The sequence below is a fragment of the Callospermophilus lateralis genome, chromosome 11 (assembly GCF_048772815.1).
Source record: "Callospermophilus lateralis isolate mCalLat2 chromosome 11, mCalLat2.hap1, whole genome shotgun sequence".
NCBI classification, from domain to species: Eukaryota; Metazoa; Chordata; class Mammalia; order Rodentia; family Sciuridae; genus Callospermophilus; species Callospermophilus lateralis.
In genome coordinates this window covers 37,449,984-37,463,085 of record NC_135315.1, presented here as the reverse complement: position 1 = coordinate 37,463,085, position 13,102 = coordinate 37,449,984, and the positions used below count along the sequence as shown (strand labels likewise).

The 13,102-nt window shown below is 42.2% G+C and overlaps 1 protein-coding gene and 1 pseudogene across 1 annotated transcript in view; one reads left to right on the top strand and one right to left on the bottom strand.

Annotated features, from left to right (window-relative positions):
- The window catches only part of Cct6b (chaperonin containing TCP1 subunit 6B), a 53,252-nt gene that overhangs the window by 38,958 nt on the left and 1,192 nt on the right, over positions 1-13,102 (bottom strand). The gene's annotated exons all lie outside the window — the stretch shown is intronic.
- LOC143410300 (trafficking protein particle complex subunit 4-like) lies at positions 5,665-6,722 on the top strand (annotated as a pseudogene).

Below are 13,102 nucleotides of genomic sequence, written 5' to 3'. Positions count from 1 at the left end.
CAAGTGGATTTAGTTTTAATGATTTATTTGATTTATCAAAAATATTAACATTCGGGGCTGGGGATGTGGCTCAAGCGGTAGTGTGCCTGCCTGGCATGCGTACGGTTTTGGGTTCGATCCTCAGCACCACATACAAATAAAGATGTTGTGTCTGCCGAAAACTAAAAAATAAATATTAAAAAATTCTTTCTCTCTAAAAAAAATTAACATTTCAATATGTAATCAGTATTTAAAGGTTACTAATGTTACTTTTTCTTTCTTTCTTTTTTCTTTTTTTTCCAAGCAAAAAGTGGGTTTACTGCAAAAGAGAGACTTCTTCAAAGAGAAGGGGCCCCAAAGCTGGGAATCCCTCTTTGCTTGTTTTCTAAAATCTGAGTGTTATCAGCAATCACAGTTTAGACTGGCCACTTTCAAGTATTGAGTAGCCATTATGTGACAGCACAGATTAAAGAGAATGTTATCCAAGTAAAAAAAAATAAAACGGGAGGTAATAAGCATACTGATATAATTGGAGCAGAGGGTTCATTCCTGGCAACAGTGAGTTAGCACTGGAAATGTAGTTTGTGAACAGTGTGGAAGGCCTTCAATGACATCTATAAAGAATTTGTACTTTTCTCTCTAAGTTAACGTTTTATCCTTAAATGCTATCCCCCACCCCCATGGGGGCATTGAACCAAGGGATGCTTTGTCACTGAGCCACATCTCCAGTCCTTTTTAAAGTTTTATTTATGAGACAAATCTCACTGAATTACTCAGGCTGACGTTGAACTTTCATTCCCCCTATCTTAGCCTCCTGAAATGCTGGGATTAATAGGTACACCCAGTGAATGTTGAGTCCTTAATTGTTACACAAAGAAGGCCTTAAGGAATACCAGGTGTGTGTTACTATGTATTTGAACCCCACCTGGCACTTTTAGAAAAAGTCCTCAAAATTTGATCCCAGTGTTCTGAATCCTAGACTAGTCAGAACGTGCCCTGACCATCATTAGTGCCCTGGTGAATCCTTGTTGAATTTGCTGAGGCTGGCCTCAAACTTGGAATCCTCCTACCCCAGCTTCCCAAATCTGGGGCAGGAGGCTTGTGCCACCAAGCCTAGCTCCAACCAGATTGTTTTTAATACTAAATGTTTTATTAGCCTGTGTGACCTCAGGAATTTAGAAGAGTTAAATCTAAATAGGAAAAAAAGATCCCAGAATTGACTACATTCTATTTTCTACCTACATTTCCACCCTCAGTGATCTCATCCATTTCTATGAGTGCAGGTATCACCTATGTACTGAAGACTCCCAGTTTTCTCCCCAAAGTGATCTTCCTCTCCTAACCTCCTGGCTCATTTAACTGCCTATCTAACATTCCACTCAGATGTTTAATAGTTTTTCTTAATTTAGTAAACCACAGACAGCTTTGATTTTCTTTCCCAAACTATTCTCTCTAGTCCTCTGACTCAGAAAAATGGTGCCACTACCCACCCAGATGCTCAAGGCAAACCCTTAAAGTCATCCATTCCTTTTCTTTATCCCCCAAATCTGTCAGCTCTACCACTGAAATATATACAGAATCTGTCCATTTCTGCTCCACTGGCTCTAGTCACTTGCCTCATTCATTATTGCCCTGTCTTCCCACCTTTAGCAACAATCTTTTTTGACAAATTAGGATTGTTTTAAGAACCGAGATTAAGTCACTCCAAGTCATCATATGCTTCCATCACTGAGAAGGAAAAAAAAAATTAATCCTTCATTAAACCTACATGGTACTCCAGGATTGGTAAATATCATTTCCAAATTAATAATAGCCCCATTGAGGACAGAAGAAGACAGAACATAATTGTTCTACATTGAAGCAAATGTTCCCATCCCAGAACATTGGTATGACTAAGTTTGTTTGTTGTTTTTTTAATTTTCAAAGAAATTGCAAGTCAAGAATGTTTTTTGTTTTTAGTGAAATCTCAAAAACACCATGTGGGCTGAAGGTGCTCTGTGGCCCTCACTTTGTGCTGCCTCTCCAACTGGATCTGCTGTACTCTTCCTCTTTATTCTCATTGGCTAGCTTTCTAGTCCTCTAATGTGCCATTTCGGATCTTGTGTCATTATCCTTCTCTACTTGGAACCTGACTTCAGGTAGCATGACAGTCTTTGTCCCAATGTCCCTTTCTGAAATAAACAGTCATCCCCCACCTCCTGTCAGTACCATATTATAAGTTCATTAAACTGATTACTATCTTAAATTAGCTTATTTGTACATGAGTTAATGTCTTTCCCCACAAGAATGTAAACTCCCACAAGGACAGGGAGCTTGTCTGTCCTAGTCACAACCTAAAATTATTCCAGGCACATAATGGGGCTCAATAAATATCTGTTGAATGAATAATACCCACATAGCTGGATGTTGCTTGGTAAAGTGGTGAGAAGACCAACCTGACTCACAGAAGTGGCAACCAAAATAAAAGAGGCTTGTGTTTAAGAAGCCTCTTCCGGCTCTGTGTCTCCCTTACTTGCTTGACAAATGAAATCTTTACCTCTTCTGAGCACATGAGCAGCTCAAGGAGGTTTACACAACAACCTCTAGAGTGCAGTGGGCCACCTCTGCAGTTAGCAGCTAATAGGAATTCCTCTTGACACCAAACAAGCAAAAGGGGATGTCCATATGTCAGCGGGATCTGTGGGCAGCCCTGATTGCCTAGAGGACTCTTAAGTGGAGAATAGAGGAATAAAATGTTTCAGAAGCAGGGAAAGATCAAAGAGTCTGCAAGTATACACTGCCTCCCAGCTGCTCTCAGCCTTCCCATTGCATTTGGCTTCCTCCTTCCATCACTTGGCAGTCAAAGCCATTTCAGTGAATCTGCACTCAGCCATCCTTCATAAAGCACTCCCCATCTCAGAGGAGGAACCGAGTTCCATCTGGCTGCACCACCATTTTACTAACAGCATTTGGCAGGATTTGTGCACACTGGGGAGTCAGCAGTCACCTTTAGGGAATGGTAAGGACCACACTGGGTGGTTGATTATTTTCTTTTTCTTTCTCCTACCCCACTACACCATAATGGGGATTGAGCCTCGGGGCACCCTACCATTGAGATACACCCCCAATCATTTTTTTTTTTTTTTTTTGAGACAGGGTCTTGCTGAGTTGTTCAGGCTGGCCTTGAATTTGCAATCCTTCTGCCTAAGCCTCCTGAGTTCCCAGAATTACAAGTGTGTGTTTCTGCACCTGGCATTGTTCTCCCTGTGTGTGTAGATTGTTGTCAGTTGTTTTGTAAATTGTGAGGCAATTTCAATCAAGCCTGGTGGTCAGATTATTAATAATAGCTACCATTTGTGAGATATCTACCATGTGTCTGTCCTTATGCTAAGGCTTGACCTATGCCATCTCTAATCTTACAACAACCTGTAAAGTACTTCTCTTCATTTTACAGATGAGGAAACTGAGGCTAAGAAGTGAAGCAAATTGCTAAAGGAAACAATCCAAAAGCTCCTATACTTCCCACTCTCACCATGCATCCTTATTATTTAATATTAATGTGTTTGCATAGTGAGAATACTTTTTCCTTCACTTCAGTTTTGAAGTCTCAACATACCCCAAAGAAGCAACTTTTACCACCTAATGATTATTCTAGATGTCTATGATTTGTCCAAGTTCACTTAGCAAATTAATTGCTAAAAGACTAGACGTAGCTTAATTCCCAGTTATAGCTTTTTGTTTGTTTGCAGTACTAGGAATCAAACCCAGGGCTTCTTGCTCCACAATTGAGCTATATCCCCAGCTTCCCAGAGACATCTTTCTTTTTTTTTTTTTTTTTTTTTTAATCGCTACTTTTTTTTTTTTTTTTTTTAGAGAGAGAGAGAAAGAACTGTTTAATATTTATTTTTTAGTTTTCGGTGGACACAACATCTTTATTTTATTTTTATGTGGTGCTGAGGATCGAACCCAGCGCCCCGCGCATGCCAGGTGAGCGTGCTACTGCTTGAGCCACATCCCCAGCCCCCAGACATCTTTCTATATTTAAAAATGAAATGTATAAAATGGAAGATGATCCTCCAAAATAGCAAGAATTAAAATTACAGAAGCCAGGCATGGTAGCATATAATGCCTATAATCACAGCTACTTGGGAGGCTAAGGCAGGAAGATAGAAAGTTCAAGGCCAGCCAGGGGAATTTAGTGAAACCCTGTCTCAAAAATAAAAAGGACTGGGGATGTAACTCTGATAAGGTGCTTGCTTAGCATGTGCAAAGCCCTGGGTTCAATCCCCTGGTACTGGGGGGGGGGGGGGGGGCGGGGGGAAGGAAGTTGTTTCCCTTAGCAAGTTGCTAAAGTTTAAGGGAACTCAGTGCTTCTCAGAAACCGTGGCTGGGCTAGGAAGCCATATTTTTAAAAGTTTCTTATCCACACTGATTCTCTCCACGCACTCTTATCCTGCCTTACCTCCATTTCAACAACAATAAAGTTTACTCCTTTGTCCTCTGATGGGAGGAAGAATGGTAACTTCAGTTCCCAGACATTCCAATGAGGAACAATCATTACACAGTGCCCATGATCCACCACTGCTATGGTTCAGATATGCTTTGTCCCCCAAAGGTTGAGACCTTGGTCTTCAGTGTGGTGATGATGGGAGGTAGGGCTTGGTGGGAGTCCTCAGGTCACTGGGGCCTACCCTGTGAAGGGACTAAGGTAGTTCTTATGGAACCCCTGTGTTAGTTCTTTGAAGATAAGCTATTTTAAAAGCCTGAGCCTGAACCTTGAGTCATTCTCTGGCTTTCTGTTCTGCAATGTGGTCTGTCACTTCTGCACGTGCTCCTGTAATGCCATCCTTCCCAAAGCCAAGCTATTCCCCAGACCATGCCTTTGAACTCCAAAACTGTGAGCTAAGTAAACCTCCCTTCTTTATAAAGTTACCCAGCTTCAGGTATTTCATTATAATAATGGAAAATGGACTAATACAACCACTTTTTATTTATTTATTTATTTTTTGATATTTTTCAGTTTTCGGTGGACACAATATCTTTATTTTATTTTTATGTGGTGCTGAGGATCCAACCCAGTGCCCCACGCATGCCAGGCGAGCCACATCCCCAGCCCCAAACCACTTTTTAACAAGGCAACCTTAGGTCACCCTGGTTTTGAGAACACCATATTCGCTTAAGGAAAAGACTCTGAAAAAAGAAAATGCCTAAGGCTGGAGGCCCACTTCGGCCACTTACTATGTATGCAATAGCCACCTGTCCAGGTTATACTAAGAGCCTGAATATTACGCTGTCTGGGCGCTCCCTAAGGATCCTCCCACGTGGGTGATATCAAGGCCAAGTGTAGGCAGGTGAGGGAGACACAAAGAGCTGCCTGGGTCAGTAGCCTTAAGCAAGAGGGCGTGAGCCGGACTGCCCAACAAAGGAGAGAGGAGGGAAGGGGTTTTGGAATAAGAAAGGGGTCAGAGGAACAAGAGTGGCAGAAAGGGCGTGGTGGTGCACACCTGTAATCCCAGCGATTAGGGAAGCTGAGGCAGGAGGATCACAAGTTGAGACCAGCCTTAGCAAAAAATGAAAAGGGATGGGGGTTGTGGGGACATGGAGAGGAGGCTGGATCTGAGCCTATCTCAAAAAATGAAAAGGGATGGGGGTTGTGGGGACATGGAGAGGAGGCTGGATCTGAGTTCTTGAGCAGCACCTGTTGCAATGGTGATTTTTAGCATGTATGGGATGAACAAAGCTGGTGGCCTGATTTACCAACTGGACAACTGTTAGCCACGGGCTGAGCTACATTCAGGTACCCTCTGGATCTGCTATCAAGCTACACAAGAGCATGTGCTGGTTGCCTTCAGACAGCAAGTCAGCATCCAGGTGGGCTGTAAGGAAAGAAATGAAGGAAATCAAGAGAGAGGAGAGGCAGCTCAACAGTAACAGGTTTATAAGGGACAAACCTGCAGAGGGGGCCTAGAGACTGAGCCCCTTCTTCTGCTTACAGCCTGGGGTAGTTATAGATGGATGAGGAAGTGGGTAAATTTTTGTGGTTAGGCTGTTGGAAGGGGGTTGTCAGGGAAGGGAAGGGTCCTTATGGTCAACTCCATTATTTGAGGTGGTCACTGTTCCATGTCAAACCAGGTGTTTTCAGAATTCCAGTCCGAGATAGCAATTTCCTTTCTTTGCATCATGATCAAGTATTGCCTGCGGTTGAAGGTCAAGCTGACTCATAGTGATTGTGAGGTGGCTCTTGTTCTAAGATGAAGGATATGTTTCAAAATGGCCTTGCCTTTTTCAAATCTTCCTAACATGGGCCAAACAGCGCTGGCCTTCTGAAGTGTGGACGTGAAGGGGAGGGAGTACATGGCCAATGAAAAAAAGGTGCTGGAGCATCGGGCTAACCCTGCTAATTAGCTGGTGTCTCTTCAATTTGGTCAGCCTGGCCCCACCTCCAATCAGAGAAGCTCATGCTGGCCTCCATATTCCACTTGCTCCTTGCCACTATCTCCCAGCTGTCTCCTGAACAGGGAAGCTCAGGCACATTCAAACTGCACTTCTTCTAGACACTGAGAGGGATCAAGGTTGTGGCAGAACCTGGGCAAACTGGAATAGATTCTGTTCTTTGAAAAATTTATGAAATTTACAGAGATTTTGCCCTCAATAATCCATTCTACTTCCTGGAAGTGTGCATCAGGGGTGAGCTGTTTGATCAGAACCTGAAGCTAGCTTTGGAGGTGGCAGAGAAGCCTGGGACTTTTGGAACTGGATCATAGGCTAAACCTTCCTGGGACCCCCAAATTCTGATAGATCCTGCAGCACGAGTTCTACTGTTTCCATTCCATTGGGGATCCCAGGAGCCTTGAGTGTACTTGGGAGGATGCCACACCTGATGGTGTGTACTATCCCTGAGCCTGAATGCCATGCTGTCTTCCTTTCTGTGTATAACATGGTCCTAATTCCCAACTCTGTATGGATTTATTTATGGAGAAGGTAGACTCATAAATCCCTTTGATTCCAAAAAAAGGGGTCAGGGGCGATGAGGATGTAGCTCAGTGGTAAAGCACCCCTAGATTCAATCCCTAGTTTCTTTAAAAAAAAAAAAAAAAGCTATCTTAAAAGAAAAAAAGCTGTCTTCAACCTCTGCCTCCAAAACCAAAGCTGGAAAACTGACAATCACCAATACTACCTGTCAACCAGCTCTGTGTCCTATGCAAGATACAGAACTGAAATTTGCTTCCCAAATAGGCTCAACTCTTTATAAAAACCACATTGTCCTCTGAAAAGCATTAACTTTCTTCTTCACACTAGAAAACCCAATTCAGGAGCTCAAGGAAAGTGACAACAACACCTTCCCCACACCTTAACTCTCCTCTCAGTCCTGCCCCCAAACTGCGCCCCCTCCCAGCTCTGCCATGCACCAGCTACTCCCAAAGCTTTGCTCCTTCCTACCTGAGCCTGGCAGCTGTAGCACAAGGTTTTCAAAGGAGAGGCCAGGAAACACCTCTGATTAAGAACCAACCTCTGCAGCCTGTACTAAGATGAAAAACCAGATTTTAATTATTATATCTTCCTACAGTTATTCCCTTTTAAATATTTATCCTGGCAAACACCACCACCATTTTTTACAACTTACTTTAATTGTGCGACTATTAAGCAAACCAAACCGTAAAATTGGCTTTCACTGCTGAGATTTATGTGATTCATGGAGCAGAGCTTATTAAAGAAGGGAATCCACTGAGAGGAAACTAACATCACGAGTGCCCATCCTCTCTAGGAAGGTAAGAAACCTTTCCCCTATTCCTGCCTGTGGCTTCCCAGCTTCCAGCTTCTAGCATAGAAAATATAGAGAATCTACCCATCTCCCAGTGATTTTTATTTCTTCTTAACTCTAACGAATCTAAACTGGAAGTCAGGAATGATAGTCTTAAGAGTGGTGTTAGCGCTGAGACACTCACAAACAATATCAATGCCCTGGAGAATTTATGACCATGGTCTGAAGAAAGGAGCTGATCATGGATTTTTGTTTCATTTTGTTTTTTGTGGTGCTGGGGATTGAACCGAGGGCCTTGTGCATGCAAGGCAGGCACTCTGCCAAAGGAGCTTTATCCCCTGCCCTGTGATTTTTGAATAGCTAGAAATAGGCATGGGGTGTCCTGATTATTCACCACCATAGTTTTGCTTTGAGACTCCAATAGAAGTTTTCCCCTCCAAAATGCATATGTACACATTTGTATAAAAATTCAGTGGGTTCCAGGACACCCCAGACCCCCTAGTATGGGTCCATAAGCCTCAGTTATTTCTCACTACTTTCACTCCTGCCACCAAAGCTGCCCTCATTTCTCCCAAAGCTGTCCTCATTTTTCACAGTAGCTACCTAACTCGTCTCCCGATTTCTGGATACAGCAGCCAGAGTGATAGTGATCCCGTTACTAAGCCAGATCATATCATTTATCAGTGCAGTGCAGTCCATTAGCTTCCCATTTCACCTGGAGTAAAAGCTAGTGTCTTTATAATGGTTTAGGGCTCTGCAGGAGCTATCTCTTTGTTGACCTCATCCTCTGCTCTTCTCAATCTTAACTTGAGCCACTTTAGTTGTTCTCCCAATGTGACAAGCACATTCTGGCCTCCTAGTCTTTCCTTGATACTCCCGCTACCCTAGATCTGCATATGGCTCTCACTTTCATTCACTTTTTTTTTTTTGTACTGGGGATTAGACCCAGGGGCACTCTACCACTGAGCTACATACCCTATCCTTTTTATTCTTTTTTTAATTAAATTATTTATTTACTCTAATTCGTTATACATGATGGCAGAATGTAACTCATTTCATATTACACAGAGCATAATTTTTCGAGTCACTGATTGTACACAAAGTATACACAGATCTAAATGTAAAATGTAAAACTATCACCATTTGTGCCCTTTTTATTCTTTATTTTGAGATAAATAAGGTCTTTCTAAATTGCTGAGGCTGGTTTCAAACTTGTGATGCTCCTGCCTCAGCTTCCCAAGTTGCTGGTATTACAGGCATGCACCACCACTCCCAGTTTTTTTCATTAATTCTCTTCTGAGTTTAGTTGGTGACCTTCCTGATCTTTATTTAAAACTGCAACTCTCCCCTCATTGTCCCACACCTCTGATCCTCTTCAGCTCCCTTCTTCTGCTTAGTACCCAACCATACCTTACAGTCTATGTACTTTACTTATTTGTTTGCTATGTCCCAAACTAGCCTGTTAACTTCATCAGGATAGGAATTTTTGCTGTATTCCAGGTTGGAGAATTGTGCCCAATACAAAGTAGGCATTAAATGAACACTTGACTGATTAATCCACAAAAGAGAGTAAACTCTGAGTGGGACGAATGTACCCAGACTGGAAGGTGGAGGAGAATGTACATTTACTATAATATCTCTATGGGCTAAACAGTTTGCAAGTCAATATTAGTCATCTCATTTAACTGTCATAAACAACCACAAAGGTTATTTTATCCTTATTTCACTCCACCCAAAATGAAATATTTAAGTATAAATCTAGCAAAATATGTACAAGATCTATATAAAGAATACTACAAAACCTTGAAGAAATCAAAGAACAAAATAAACGGAGATATTCAATGTTTATAAATAGAAGACTCAATACAAAACTGTCAAGATGTCAGTTCTTCCTCACTTGAGCTGAGGATTCAGTGCAATCACAAGAAAAATCCCAGCAAGTTATTTGTGAATATTAGCTTTAGGAAATGATCGTATGCTGGGAGCCATCAGCCAAGTAGGTATGACAATTTCCTTGCCAGCGTACTCCCATGCTGTCTAGTGGAAGGACTCCTGAAAGGTGACCTTGCTCAAGGACCAGGGCAGATCCGTGTTTAGGGTGTTCCCAGTTTAGGATAATAGGAGATTAGGGTGTTCCCCGTTTAGAATAGGGCGTATCCTGCTGCCTGAGTTCCTCTTGAGTTCTCACGGGATTCAGAATATATTTGGGAGACAGAAGCCCAGTGGAAGTGTGGATTTGGGCAAAGAATGTGGATTTCCCCAGAGCGTGTTTGTAGAAAGCCGGTGTGAGATCGGGAATAAAGAATTGCTGTTTGAATCTACAAGCTGTGTGGTGGCTCGTGATTTTGTGCCCAGCCAGAGACTGCGGCAATCATATAGTTTATATGAAAAGACTCATAATAGTCAACACTGAAGAATAACAATGTTGGTAGATCAAACACCACCTTATATAAAGATTTATTATAAAGCTGAAGTGATCAAAATAATGTGGTACTGATGAAACAAATAGATCAGTGGGGGAAAAAAACAGAGCCCAAGCTGGGTGCAGTAGTGCTGTGATCCCAGCAACTTGGCAAGCAGAGGCAGGAAGATCACAACGTTCAAGGCCAGCCTGGGCAATTTAGTGAGGTCCTAAGCAACTGAGTAAAACCTTGTCTCAAAATAAAAAGGGCTGGGGATGTAACTCAGGGGTTAAGCACCCCTGGGTTCAATTCCCAGTATCAAAAAAAAACCCATCAAAATACATTAGAAAAAAAAAAAACAGATCCCAGAAGTAGACCCATAAATATACTAAAATGATCTTTGACAAAGGAACAAAAAAGCATGAGTTTTTCAAAAATTGGTGTTTGTAGCCATGCGTGGTGGCACACGCAGCACCTCAGGAGACTGAGACTGGAGAATCCTGAGTTCAAAGCCAACCTCAGCAATGATGAAGTGCTGAGCAACTCAGTGAGACCCTGTCTCTAAATAAAATACAAAATAGGGCTGGGGATGTGGCTCAGTGGCTGGGTGGCCCTGAGTTTAATCTCGGGTACCCTCAACCTCAAAAATGGTGCTTGAATAACAGACATACACATGCAAAAAAAGAAAAGAATCAAAATAGCAGACTATACACTCTAAGCAAAAAATAACTCAAAATGGATCACAGACCTAAATGTAAAATGTAAAACTATCGCCACTTCATCAAGAAAACTAAAGGCTCAGAGAACAAGACAGATGAAGGTCACACAAGTTGAGGTAGAATGTGAATCTGTAACTACAAAGCTATAAAGCTGTTTTCCCCATCACACTTGACATTCTCCTTGGGAGAGCAATTCCCACCTTTTTTTTTTTAGTACCAGGGATTGAACTCAGGGGTACTAGACCACTGAGCCACATCCCCAGCCCTATTTTGTATTTTATTTAGAGACAGGGTTTCACTGAGTTGCTTAGCGCCTCGCAGTTGCTGAGGTTAGCTTTGAACTCAGGATCCTCCTGTCTCAGCCTCCCAAGCTGCTGGGATTTCAGGCATGTGCCACCACACCCAGTCAGTTCCCATCTTTCTAAAGAGATGCAATTGCCAGCCTTCACACCTAGTTCCATTTCATAGGAGGGGACCTGAGTCAGAGATCATTGGGGTGCCATGGAGCTCTAATGAAGCAAAACAATACTAAGAAGCCAAGTCTGCAATTATTGTCAAAGATACAACTTAATAAACATCTTTGTAAGGGATCTTTTTACTTTCTGTGTACTATGTGCCTGGCACCATCAGGGATGCTAAAAAGAAGCACAAGGCACAGATGCCACCCTCTGCAAATAGGTTTTAAATGTAGGGCTTTGCCATCTAATAGGAAAATAGTGCATGCAGTTTCATATTTTCTAGTTGCCACATTGTCAAAAAAAGTAAAACAGCTGAGATTAATTTTAATAATATATTTTATTTAACCCAACATTTCAAAAATTATTTCAACATGTAATTAGCATACAGATATTATTAGTGAGATCTGACATTCTTGTGGGGGGTATTTATTTATTGGTGTGTAGCTTTCACTTAATAGCCTCTCAAGTTGCATTAGCCACATTTCAAGTGTTCAAAAGCCATACGTGGCTAGTCATTATTACAGTATTGGATAGCACAGGATTAGGGGAAAAGATGGATACCAGTTAAGTGTTTCAAATCAAAATGTAGTCAATGCAGTGGTAGAGACATTCAGGATCACTGGAGTTAGGATGTAAGCCTCTGAGGCCTTCCAATTCTGAAGACTCTTATTCTGCCACATATCATAGAAAAGACAGAGAAGCTTTAGTCCACTTTGCACACTGGAATCAACATTAGCCTTGGTTAACCAAATTTAATACACCCAAAACAAAACTGATCCCTTTATTGGATGTACCTCCTCCTCCTCTCTTAATTTTTTAGTTCAGGTGATGGCCTCTATATGGTCACTCAAGTCATCCTTATTTCATAACAGATATATGAGCACTTCATCAGGGTACTCTCATCTCTTACATGGATTACCACAAGGGCCTCTGGGAGGATGACCTTAGGCCTGAGCCTAAGCAACTCCATTTTAAAAACTCCAGTTTAAAGCCAGCAGTCTCACCAGGCACTCCCATAGAGCCCTCCAGTATGACCTCAAACAAGTTACTTCCCCTCACCCCGGTGAAGCCTCTGGCAGGCTGTCCTTGCCTGATAAAAGGGAAAGGCGAGAGGATCAGGGTGGAGACCACCAGATCAGATGTTTCTGACCCCTGGGGTAAATGATGTCATGGAAAAATTCAGTGGACTGAAAGGGGGGTCAAAAGTCCCAGAATTTAGTATAAATAATAGAGCTGATGAACAGGGATTCAGCCAGCTGAAACAAGAATGCACTGGAGAGTCTGGTGAGAACCTAACATCCCATCAATTGACATAGTTTCCTGATCCTCTGCATGATCCTCACCCACTCTCAAACTCTACTGCCTGGTCTGGACCCTGGTGAGAGCCACCACAACTTCTCCCTACAACCCTCTCCTCAACCAGTCCTCAATTCCATGCCAGGGACAGCCTGCCTTGGTTCCAAAGCTGGTCACCCCGGTCTAAAATGAGTGTGCTGGACATAAAGCCTAAGGCTTGAGATTTTTGAACTTAGCATGCAGAAGAAATGTCTAGCCTATCATGATTAAGTGTTTTGCAGTGCTTAAAATTAACCTAGAATTGTTTGTTGTGAATTGATTATGTCTATTGCAGTGCCTAGCATTAAAGATTGTTGTTTTCTTGATTAAGAACCTATAGAGTGAAATTGTATTGAGTAATTTGAGTGAAGAAAGCACTGAAAAGGGCAGAAGCGCGTGTACATTCTTTATTTCTCCCCTTAACTGCATACATTGCAATTTTGCCCCCCCCCATAACCTTCTATTTGG